At 41.2% G+C, this 12,080-nt stretch overlaps 1 protein-coding gene across 4 annotated transcripts in view; it reads right to left on the bottom strand.

Moving 5' to 3' along the window:
- Positions 1 to 12,080, bottom strand: part of FAM149A (family with sequence similarity 149 member A) — a 63,920-nt gene that overhangs the window by 30,494 nt on the left and 21,346 nt on the right. Inside the window, exon 1 of one of the 4 annotated variants that reach the window (XM_004757791.3) lies at positions 2,521 to 2,725. The exons of 2 other annotated variants lie outside the window; for them this stretch is intronic. The gene's annotated coding sequence lies outside the window, so the exon portion shown is untranslated. Of the gene's footprint in view, positions 1 to 2,309; positions 2,475 to 2,520; positions 2,726 to 12,080 lie in introns of those variants that run through there. One more of the 4 variants, XM_004757794.3, reaches the window with a different exon arrangement.

The following is a 12,080-nucleotide window of genomic DNA, read 5'->3' as shown; positions in this document are numbered from 1 at the left end:
AGAAGGCTGGCTGAGGACAAAGCAAAAGCTGGCACCTTACACACCTTCTCCCCACCCCACCCCCACCTTCGGGACATGTGTGACATCCCTCAGGCACTCCTGGCTGCCCTAAAAGGAAAACAAATAGTTAACTTGTAGAGATCACAATCCTGCAAGACAGGAGTCTCCCTTGGTTTACAAATGTCCTAGTGATTAACAACAAAGAAGCTATCTTATCAATAGCCTAACTTCCAGAGAGAAGCAACTCAGCTCCTAAAATCCTAACACCTCCCTCCCCTCCATAAAACTGAAGGAAGATGAGATGAAAGGAAATATAAATAAAGTTAAATTTCTTCTAAACCTAAAGCTCATTGACAAGGATGCTTGATAGGAGGAATGCGACATCCCACCAGGAAACTCCCAACTGTCTTCATGTTAGTGCCTCATTAGCAGTAAGAACAGCCTTGGCTTGACAATAACCAGGCCTCCAGTATCCTGACAGTCTTCTGAACACCCTCTTTGTCCTCACCTACCTAACTCCTGTGTGTATAATCAGCCACTCCTCAGGATAGTGGGGCAGCAGCTCTTCCTGCCCACAGGTCCTGTCCCCGTGCTTTAATAAACCACCATTTTGCACCCAAGATGTCTCAAGAGTTCTTTCTTGGTCATCGGCCCCGGACCTCACCCCACTGAACCTCACCTAGGTTCTAGAACTTCATTAGTTAGATGAAATGGTTTCTTGCTTACGGCACCTCCTCTGCCTTTTGTGTGACTGGAAAACAAAGTTCACTAAAGCAGACACATGCCTGTTTGTTTTGTTTCCAATGAACAATAATCACTTCCTCCAGAAAATTCACTTTTTTGGGGGGGGAGGGGCAGAGGGAGGTGGGAGAGGAGGGAGTTTTTCCAACCTAAGAAAATAATTTACAAAATGAAAGAACGACTTCCTCTCTATATATGACACCATATTCTTTCGCAGATGGCATCACTACTCACTTTGAAGAGCTGATGACAGACCTTTAAGATGCAGGGCTGGAGTGGGAGGGTGGAGGGGTAGAAACTACTGTAAAATGTACGCCCTCAACCACCATCTACTTCTCTGTTATTTCTTCGACTTTTTTCTCCTCGCTCTTCCTGTTTCATCTCCTTCAAAAACCTATTTCTGTGGAACTTCTTGAACTTCAGAGTTCATCTGACCAGAGTTCAGAAAAATTCTAAAGAGGAACTTGAACCTGTTAATGCCGTGACTACCCAAAGTCACCAAGAAGACAGGGAGGGAGCTGCTCCTTGGACCCAGGCCATCTGAATGTCTCCCCAGGAACCCCAAATTGCTGATGTTGTTACCTAAAAACAGAATTGATACAATCTGCTTTTATTTTTTCTTCTTGTATTTTGCTTGGAATCTTTGATTTCTCTCCAACCATTGTACTGTTACTTCATGCATAACATGGAATATTTTTAATTCCCTGTGAACTATCAATTCCTACGAAAATGACGCAGTCTAAAAAAGTGTACAGGATTTAGAGGATGTGTGAAAAACCTTCAAACTTGGAAGCGGTGGAAAGTCTATTAAAGCTTTTATTACATTATACATGACATATAAGTTTTACATGAGTTCCTGTCTATACTGCTTAAATTTTAGAGATGTTAAAAAACTGCTAATAGGTACATTTAAGGCCGTTTGTTTGGAAACAGGACTTCGGTTTTGGGGCAGACTAAAGGGCACCTCTAGAACCATATGGCTCTAATTTTTTGGTGCATCAAAGTGAAGGCTGGGTACCAATTTCAGTGTCAAGATAATAACTCTAGTATATAGTTTTACTTTTTAAAATCTGCCTCTTGATAGCTCACAAACCCTCTGCCACTTTGCCTTGTAGACATTCAATATCAAACAGTGATGGAAGCTTTCAAAATTTTGGATTTCTGCTTAAAAGGACTGCCTGAAACGAACACTTGTATTCTGAATGGGTTGAAACGCAGGATGGTTTTCTGGGTGGACTGGCTCTCGCGAAGCCCCTCTTCCCACAAAACCCTCGGCGCCGCCCTGACTTAATACAAGCACATCCTAGAAGCAACTGCAGCTCTGGGGACTGATGGAGAATCTGTCATCTCAGACACCAGGGATGATTCTCAGTGCAAGGGCGCAGCTTCGCTTGGGAAAGCGAGGTGATGTCAGCACGAGAGATTTCATGAATGGATTCGGGGAAACAGACCAGATGGATTCCAGCTTTGCAGCCAGGAAAAAAAAAAAAAAAAAAATCACACACACATGGCACAAAAATATGACACGACAGAGTTCATCCCACTTCCCTTACCAGATCAAGACTTACCCAATCACAATCAGCCCCAGGCCTGCGCTCGCGTCCCGGAGGCTGGGCCCCGCGCCCCGAGGCCTGTGCGCCTCCGGGCGCTGACACCCCGCGCGGGTCCCCTGCAGGCGGCGGGCGGCCGTGAGCCCCCGCGCCCCCGGGGCCTCCGCTCCCCGCCCGCCCAGCCCTGCGCCCCCAGCCTGCTAGTCCTGCACCGGCAGCCGAGTCGCACCCGGGAAGCTCGAGCCTTGAGCGGCGCGGCCAGAGGCGCTCCAAGCCGGGTCTGCGCGGCCCATAGGCGCGGCTGCTCGCGGGGCGCCCCGACCGCCTTCCTCTCCAGGTCCTACAGCCCCGCACCGGCCAGATTCCGGCGCGGCGGGGCGACGCCTCCCGTCCTTCGGCGCACGCCCTTCCCTCCTCCTCCCGCGCCGCAGCGCCCATCGCGAAGGTCGACCGGGGACAGGTGGCAGGTCGCCAGCGCTCCCCGCCCCACCCGCCGCCTCCCGGCCCCGCGTCCGCCTCCCAAGTTCCCAGGAACGTTGGAAAAGTCCTGCTGCCAGAGGCCCGATTTCACAAGCCAGTGACCTGAGCTTTGGCCGCCAGCCACTCGGCCTCTCGGCCCCCGACGGGCCGCCCTCCCGGCGCCTCCAGTACGCACCGTCTGGCCTTCTCACCCTTCCCGGGATGGGGGTGGGGTAGGGCTGTCTCGGCGGGAGGTCTGCCGCGACAGGTGTTTGCTATCCTTCATTCTTTTAAGTAGACCTTTAACTAACAGGAGAAAAACGGAGAACTACAGAAAGATTTCCTCTATCCACCTCCTCCTATGAAAGGATTCCTAGTTGGGCAGGGGTGCCGTGGGGAGGGGAGGCGGAAGGAGTTAAAAAAAAATTGGTCTCAGACCTGGTCAATGCAAGATGCTAATCTGGTTAACAGAATCTCTGGGTCAAAGATTTGTTTTTCTCTCTATCTTCAAACAGATGCTTGACCTCATCCAAACCAGTAACTTCTCTACAAAGCAGCGAGCACAGCTGTGTTCCCGTTTGTGTGCTTGTCTCCGTCTTGGAGTCACACAATTATGCCAAGACCAAAGTCACTGAACCCTATGCTGTGAGACAGCAAAATGACCAAGCCACCATATTCATAAACTGAAAAAAAATAGGAATGAGTAGCTTAAGGAAGACACATAAGCAAAGGGTCAAAGTGTGGGCACTTCCTATGGCATGCCTTTCTCCACTAAAAGATTTTTCATAATTGCAATGAATGAAATGGATGCTGGTACTTTGCAGTCTGTCCTGTATATCCATTCTCCTTTGATCTGAGGTCTTCTGAGTCTGCAAAGCAGCCCATCTAGTCCTGTGCAGCTTCCTGCACTAACAAAGGTCTACCCTGCCATTTCCATTTGTTAGTGAAAAAATCTGGTTGATTTATTTTGAATCTTTTAAGGACTAACCCTAAGAGGATGATAAGAAACCACTTCCAACAACGAAACAATCCATTTCTGGAAATACTGGAACCCTCACCACATTTACCACCACGAATACCCGGTTTCGAGGTGGTAAATGGTTATAAACCGCCAAATGAATAAGATTTTAAATCCTGATCCATACATAGGTGTATATACGTGGGGAGTGAGTGTGCATGTGTATGTCTATCAGGAAAACTGCTGGTGTCCGGAGTCAACACATACCCATGAATACTATGGAAATGTAAAGGGAGATCTGATGGAGAAACAAAAGAAAGAAGATTATGATCCAAATACATGCTGGTTGCTTTATACGTATGTTGTTTTGTTTAATTTTTTAACACCCATGCTAAGTAGTTACTATCATCCAATTTTACTGATGAAAATACTGAAGGCACAGACCTTAATTAAAATGGTCCGGGTCTCTCAACTAGGATGTGGCATATGTGTGTGTGCGTGTGTGTGTGTGTCTTGTCCCAGGTATCTACTATTGCGCCACAAACTATCTCAAATCTGGTGGACTGAAACAAGTCATTTTGTTCCACTAACAAAGCATAGCAGTCAGGAATTCCAGGGAGCCTTGGCCGTGGAGTTCGTCTGCTTCACGTGGCACTATGGCTCCGTGGCATTGCTCTGTGGTATTCAACTAGCCTTCGGACTGGTCTGGAGATTTCAGGGAGTCTCACCCACATGGTGGGTAGCACTTTGGGTTACTTTGGGAGGGCTGGAAGGCTGGGCACAGCTGGGCCCTTCTCTTACGTCGTCTCAGGACCTCCCTGGGTCTTGTCTCCAGCAGGGCGGTTAGAATTCCCACATGGCAACTCAGGGCTCTTAGAAACCACTCTATTAAAGGCTGGCTCCGATCGGGCACAGTGTCATGTATACTGTACTCCATTATCAAAGCATTCACATGTTCAAAGCATTGGAACGTAGAACCCATCTCTCAATGGGAAGGGTGTCAAAGCCCATTTTTACTCCACCATTTCCAATCTCCTGTGGATCTGAAGACCTGTGAACAGAAGAGAGCAGCCAGGGGTCTTCCTCATGCACAGCGAACAACGGACAGACAGAGACCCAAGAACCACAGCTAACACTGCTGTCCCAGGGAAGGGACAGCGGGAGACACAGCGGTCACTGGTCCGTGGCTATTTGAGTCCAAGGAGGCTTCTGTTCCCAGTGTCTTCATTAGGACCCAATTCTGCTCCCAACTTCCTCCTGGCTCTTTGCTTTGCCTTCTGGTCTCTTGCTTCCACCCCCTGAGTTATCCTCATGAGAAAGAAATGGCCCCGGTTTGCACCAGTAGGCCCTCAGCCTGCTTCCATCCAGAGTGGCTTCTAGTCCAAGCCGACGTGCTTCTACCACTCTGCTCACATAATCCCCTCGCATGATGTGTGTGCTTTCCTGTGCATGTCTTCAGAGCTCACTCCGTTTGCTAAAAGCCACCCTAACTTTTTTCTCTGGGGCTGATCATTGGGGCAACTTGGAGGCTGCCGTGGGACAAGGCCCTTAAACCCCTAAATCTTCCTGAGGCTTTTAGTTAGCCAGACTTTGATCTCACCTTTACCGTGGCCCCATATCTGATCTGCACATGGATGTCATTTCTTAATTTTGCTCAGAGAGACTGTGAGGTTGAAACAGCTTACTTTCCAAACCCAACATGTCCTGGCTCTTACATTTCTTATGAAATCTGCTAAAAAATCAGACAGTTCCTTCTCTAGTGCATATCTCTCTTCTCTCAAATTTCAAAACCCAAAGCAACACTGATTTAGAGAAGAGAATCATAGGATCCTCCCACTGGATTGGTCTAGGGTGGTGTGCTCCAGGAGAGATATAATGGGAGCCACACACATATTTGTAAATTTTCTTGTGTCTACATTAATCAAGTTAAAATAGTTGAAATTAATTTTAATATTTTATTTAATCCAATAGATCTAAGATATTATCATTTCAACATGTAATCAATATAAAATAATTAGGATATTTTAAATACTTTTGGGGGGACACTCTCTTTGAAATCCGGTGTGTATTTCATACTTACAGCACATCTCAATTAGGACAAGCCACATTTCAAGCGCTTATTCACTGCATGTGGCTAGTGACTTCTGTACTGGACAGTAGCCCAAGAGAATAAAATCCCTTGACTTTTATTTTTAATTTGGCTTAAACATTTTAAGACTCCATCATTCTTAGCCAGGCCTGAAACTGTGAGATAGATAGATACATACATACATACATACAAACATACACACATGTGTATGAGAATATGTATGTATTCTCTTCTAAACACACTCATATTCCATGTAGTTATCATAAAAATCATCAATACACAGTTAGAGGCTTAACTGCACATCAGAACTGAAAGCTACTGATTCTGTCAGTTTATCCTTGAAGATACATTGAAATATATATATAGCAGAAAAAAATTCATTAAAAAGAAAACTAAAAATATTATACATTTGAATATGATTTATAAAAGAAAAACATTTTTCTCAATGTTATTTGTACTTAGTACATACAATTTTCATCCTTTATTGATTACTTAAACCATAATTGAAAACTGGAAGTAAATAGCGATTTCTGCATTCTTGTTTGAGTGTTTCACATTCTAATGGGGGCAGGGGGCTTGGGATCAATAATGACAGGTATTAAATAGAGACCTCAATTCCTAAAATAAGGATATCAGAATCTGCCTTAGCCGATTCTGGAGACTTCATTAGGACGAAGTGAAATTGTACATGTGATCACCCTCTGAAAATCTACTAGTCATTTAAGGATATAGCAATAGTTACAAACAATATTTAAATTGTCTAAAAATTGATCTGATTGGAAATTCTGGCTTTGCCTTGCTCAAGCAAGGGAATCCTGAGCTGGTAATAATTCTCTGAGCATACATTGTCAAAAACAAGTCTTCCTTGTAGAGTTGTATGAATTAATGATGATTTTCGGGAGTGCATGTGGATGCATAAAACATTGTAACTTAAAGCATTCCCCCTTTCAGCTCTCCAAACACTGAGTTACTTCCAGTGAGAGTTTAAAAGGAAAAGTGAGTGGAGAGTTCACTTGTGTTCATTTCATTCTTATGCAGTTGCATTTACAAATGTTGTGTATAGACTTTTGTATTTATCCAGTACAGGCAGCCTTGTCTTTGCACAGGTAGCACGCAAACGGAAACTGTGATTATCAGAATTGTGTCCTTGTTTTGCAAATATACGCATATAGATACACATGTATTTTCTTTCTCCACCACAGAGCTGTCCGCTGCAGCAATGAACACCCCTAGCACCTAGATCTTGGTTTCTAGTACCATTCTCCAATAGGAGGAGCTAGGGTTCCTTGGAGAAAGATGATTCCAGGGCTGGGGCAGGGAAAATACAAAAATATACCTGGAGCATTCATAATGCCAGAAAATAAGGAAGTACTCAAAACCTACGAAAGAGTGGGGGCATGTCAGAGGGACTCAGGAACCAACCTGAAAGAGCCCTGGATAGCTAAAGCTGAAATAATTTGAGTAACAAAATAAATAATGTGGCATTGAATTATAGTCCAAGGAGCAAAATAAATATCTGTGAGTACAAACTGATATAAATAAATGAATGAACAAATAAATAAATGGAGGGAAAGAGGTGAATCTTCTACAGATGAATTATAAATGAATTCTGTAGTTGCCCCTTCTTTTAGGAGATGGAGCTTAACACCTCCTGGCTTCAGCCTTGAGTATGGGCTTGATTCCAAAGAGTAGAGTAAGAAAAGGGGGCAAGACGACTTTACAGGGGAGAAACCTGACAAGCACTCCCTCAGCCAGGGGATCAAGCTCAACATCATTAGAGATGAGTCATGATGATAGCATGTCCTGAAGAAGATATGAAGATAATGTCATTTCATCTCTGTGGTCTTCCTCCCAGAAACCCATAATCACAGCCTAATCATGATAAAAATGTAAGACGACTTCTAATTGAGAAGCATTCTACAAAATACTGTACTCTTCCAATTCTCAAGGTGGTCAAAACAAGGAAGGTCTGAGAAACTGTCTCAAACCAGAGAATACTAAGGAGACATGATGATTAAATATAATGTGGTATCCTGGATAGGATTTTGGAGCAGAAGAAGAACATTGGGGAAAAACTAGTTGTAATGGCTAACTTTAAATCAGTGGACTTTGAATAAAGTAGATAATACTCCATAACATGGGTGGGCCTTGTCCAATCAGTTGAAGCTTTTAAGAGAACAAAGATAAGGATGACTTTCTTAAACAAGAAGGAATTCTGCAAACAGACTGCCTTTGGACTCAAACTGTGACTCTTCCCCAGGTCCCCAGCCTGCCAACCTACCCTGCAGAATTTAGACTTATCAAGCCAAGCCTCCAACATCATGTGAGCCAATTCCTTAAGATAAATCACTCACTCTCTCTCAAAATACATCTTTTCACATAAATGTATAAACACAGGTGCAGATATAGACATAAAGATGCATCCTATTCTGTTTCTCTGGAGAATCCTGGCCTAATACACTGGTGAAATTGGAGTGAAATGTGAATTTTAGTTAAGAATAATCATCAATTATGGTTCATTATTTGTGACAAATGAACTATTCTAGTATAAGATGTTAACAATACGGAGCAACTTTTCCGTACATTTAAAACTGTTCTAGAATAAAGTCTATTTTAAAAATGCTTGTGATAAACTATTCTACACATTTAAATATATTTTACAAGTCAATAACTACTTTCCAAGAAGACCAATAAAGCAATATTATGTTTTATTATTTTAATGTGAAGAGTATAATAATCTTACACTGTGTTAGGTAAACTGTGAAGTTCATAGATTATAGAAAATTACAGAAAAAATATAGGATTTATATATATGTACATACATATATGTGTGTGTGTGTGTGTATATATTTTTTATTTTTATTTATTTTTTTTTTGAGAGAAAGAGAGAGCAGCAGGTAGAAAGGGACAGATGGAGAGGGAGAGAGAGAATCTTATGCAGGCTCCATGCTGAGCAATGTGGAGCTCATTCTCACAATCCTGAGATCATGACCTGAGTTGAAATCAAGAGTTGGACACTTAACGAACTGAGTCACCCAGGCGCCCCTAGAACTAATATATTATTTAATGTAAAAATGAAACAAAATTACCTAGGTAATAAAATTTATAAGAACATTATCTTTAAAGAATTATAATAAACTATAGTAAGTTATATCAGATATTAAATAACAACAGAAATTTTTTATATAATTTTTTTCTTCTAAGAACAAACTATATAAAGCAAAATATAACTATATTATCTGACTCCTTTAGGATTGAAATGTTTGCTGTGATCCCACTAGAGTGCCACAAGATGTCAATCTTTCCCATTTTTAATACTGAAGAACATCCCCAGGTCAATTTTAATACCATGTATGTTTTTTTGCAATGTTTAGGATTTAGTGAAGTTTCTTTCCAGCGCCGATATGGAATACTGTTTGGATCAAACATCACTACTGCAGTGCACGATATCTAGTATGCACAGCTGACAGAAAATATCAAGACACTAACATTGTCTGCCCATGGAGCACCAACACTTTGGTAGCGAATAGGCTCGGGGACTGACATCGCTTACTTCTAAACCTTAACAACACTGTGATGGGTGTTGTTTTAAGTACAGAGAAGAAAACTGAGGTTGAGCAATATAAGTGAATTATCGAGGACAAACAGTTTTATCCACATCTGTCTAGTCCGAGTTCAAAAGTTTGTCCTTTCTAAGATTCATCTCTGATCTAATTTGCAGCTTTCTGTTGAAGTTCCTTCTCTCATAAAGATGTTCTATGGACCTCTCTTTGGATATACCAAATATGTTCTATATTAATATTTGGTAACATTTCCTGAGGACTAACCATATCCCCATCCCTGCTTTAAAGCACTCGAAACGAGTTAGTGCATTTAAGTTTCACAATGAATTCTTTGAAGAGGAAATACTTTTAGAACCATTTTGCAGATTGGCAAACTGAGGCACAAAGAAGTCAATGACATGACAGAGCCAACATTCTGACTTAAGCTATTGAAGACAAAGCTTATTCAATGCCCCACTTCAGTCTTTTATGCATGGCCTACCCCTCACAAGCCCTCTATGAAAGATTTGGAGGAGCTCAAGCACAGTACATTTAACAAAGCATATAGGAAAGGTTTTAAATTTAGAGGAATGTTGCATCTGAAAAGAGTAACAGAGGGAAAAATTATTAGACTTTCAATATGAAGACTATAAAACACTTAGAAAGTCCTAAGTAATCTAAGAGGTTGATAGGTTATATATATAAGATACAGAATTTGTATTTTCTTCAAAACAAAACACCTAAATTGGTTATTTAGAAATCCAGCAATTTCTAAATTAGTGCTGCAGTCTATTAAGGACAACGATTTTTGGGTAAGAGCATACAAAATTGTCAGTCATGTACTGTTTGAATCAGAAAACCAGAAATTTTATCCATCAACCTAATACACTGGATAAATAACATTCTGTAATCAGTATTTTTTTCTTAATTTTAAATATTAACTTTACTAACTTTTTACTAACTTTTTAAATATTAACTTTTCTTACTTTTAAGTATTAACTTTTAAATATTACTTTATTTACTATTATAGTAGAAAGTGACAGAAAAGACAAACAATCTGAAAAATGTCTTATAAATATTTTTATAAAGAATTCATCAGGGGCACCTGGGTGGCTCAGTGGGTTAAGCCTCTGCCTTCAGCTCAGGTCATGATCTCAGGGTCCTGGGATCGAGCCCCTCATCATCATCATCATCTGGCTCTCTGCTCAACAGGGAACCTGCTTCCCTCTCTGTCTCTGCCTGCTGTTCTGCCTACTTGTGATCTCTCTCTCTCTCTGTCAAATAAATAAATAAAATCTTAAAAAAAAAATAGAATTCATCAGAATTTCAAAGTGAAAAAAACTACCTACGTATGTTCTATGAAGAGTTTATTTTCCCCCAATGCAGAATCAATGTAGTCAAAGTTTTCAAAAGAGTGTTTTTAATGTTTAATTTCACTCATTCTTTTAATTACTGGAGCAGAAAATGAAGACTTGGTAATAATTGCTAGATCACTATTATAAGTTTCAGTTGCATTTGATGTCATTAAAATATTAAAATACAGTTGATCTTCATTATTTATGCATTTCATATTTGTGAATTCACCTACTTGCTAAAATTTATTTGTAATTCCAAAATTAATACTCAGGGTGTTTTCATGCTTATTCACAGACATGCGCAGAGCAGCAAAAAACCTGACTTGTCTGAATTGCATGTTCTCAGCTGAGGTGGAACAGAGCACCATTTCCCTTCTCAGTTTTGTTCTAACACTACGAAGTACCCTCTTTGTAGTCTGTTTCATGCCATGGTTTGTTTTGTTGTTGTTGTTATTGTTTTGCATTTTGTGTTTTTAGTTAGTGATTTTGCTGTAAAAACTAGTGGGATACAGCAAAAACAGTGCTTAAAGGGAAATTATAGCATTGAATGAATATATTAAAAAAGAAAATCTAAAATCAATCTCCTACCTTAGGACACCAGAAAAAGAAGAGCAAATGAAATGCAAAGTAAGCAGAAGAAAAGAGAAAATAAAAATTAGAGCATAAATCAGAAAAACTGAAAACAGGAAACTTAATAGAGAAAACCAATGAAACCAAAAAATTTGAGAAGCTTAATAAAAATCAAAAAGCCTCTAGCCACGGCTGAGGTCGAAGAGGTTGCTGCCTGTGTTCTCCTCAAGGATTTTGACGGATTCCTTTCGCACATTGAGGTCCTTCATCCATTTTGAGTCTATTTTCTTCGACCTCAGCCACAGCAACATCTTCCTAGGAACAACACCAAAGGCAAGGGAAGCAAGGGCAAAAATGAACTATTGGGATTTCATCAAGATCAAAAGCTTTTGCACAGCAAAGGAAACAGTTAACAAAATCAAAAGACAACTGACAGAATGGGAGAAGATATTTGCAAACGACATATCAGATAAAGGACTAGTGTCCAGAATCTATAAAGAACTTAGCAAACTCAACACCCAAAGAACAAATAATCCAATCAAGAAATGGGCAGAGGACATGAACAGACATTTCTGCAAAGAAGACATCCAGATGGCCAACAGACACATGAAAAAGTGCTCCATATCACTTGGCATCAGGGAAATACAAATCAAAACCACAATGGTATCACCTCACACCAGTCAGAATGGCTAAAATAAACAAGTCAGGAAATGACAGATGCTGGCGCGGATGCGGAGAAAGGGGAACCCTCCTACACTATTGGTGGGAATGCAAGCTGGTGCAGCCACTCTGGAAAACAGCATGGAGGTTCCTCAA

Source organism: Mustela putorius, unplaced genomic scaffold (genome assembly GCF_011764305.1).
Source record: "Mustela putorius furo isolate JIRA1106 unplaced genomic scaffold, ASM1176430v1.1 tig00003932_pilon_pilon_pilon:0A:0A, whole genome shotgun sequence".
Taxonomy (NCBI): domain Eukaryota; kingdom Metazoa; phylum Chordata; class Mammalia; order Carnivora; family Mustelidae; genus Mustela; species Mustela putorius.
This window is presented reverse-complemented; position numbering and strand designations above follow the sequence as displayed.